This window comes from Penaeus monodon, chromosome 30 (assembly GCF_015228065.2).
Source record: "Penaeus monodon isolate SGIC_2016 chromosome 30, NSTDA_Pmon_1, whole genome shotgun sequence".
In the NCBI taxonomy this organism is placed as follows: Eukaryota; Metazoa; Arthropoda; class Malacostraca; order Decapoda; family Penaeidae; genus Penaeus; species Penaeus monodon.
In genome coordinates, this window is record NC_051415.1 from 16,859,368 (window position 1) to 16,860,078 (window position 711).

The following is a 711-nucleotide window of genomic DNA, read 5'->3' on the forward strand; positions in this document are numbered from 1 at the left end:
CAGAAAGAGTCATGGTGTTTATGGAATTAAAATTTAGATATACAAAATACCATGACCGGCTATACTATGACCTGGATTATTTAGGAGAATCGGGAATTCCTTTGCATTCAGTATAATGAAATTCATTGCAGCCATTCATCTCTTAAGATGGTGAAGCACATTGCAGTGTTTAAAACAAATAATTCCTAGCTTTTCAGATCTTAAAGTGTATACAGTTCTAGATCAATAATGTTGGATTCAACGCGTTAGAATTTTAGATATATGGTTTGTGATTTCAAAAAATTACATTCAACTTTGACATTTTTAGTGAATGTCAGGGAGACATATTGCAAATAGGTAGTATATCTTTAGGAAATAGATCAGTAAAAGTTTTTTTTTCTTTATAAATCATGATTTTACTTTCAAAGGAAGCAAGTGCGGCTGAAGAAAAGTGAATAATAAACACTAACAGCATAAATCATGAGTATATCACTGTAAATATTTCTCAAAGACTGTATTGTACCAAAGAAAACTCGATGTATTAACCTTTCCTTAAAGTATATCGAAGAACCGGTTTTATCAAGACACAGAAACCGAACAACTGAAGCTAGACTTTCCCGTAAAATGCCTTTCAGATGAGAAAGGAGAAGAGAAAAGGTCAAATTTACACCGCGTCTAAGTGGATTTAAAAGGACTTGGAACTAACTCACGGGTTTTTGCGGTAGAGTGGTC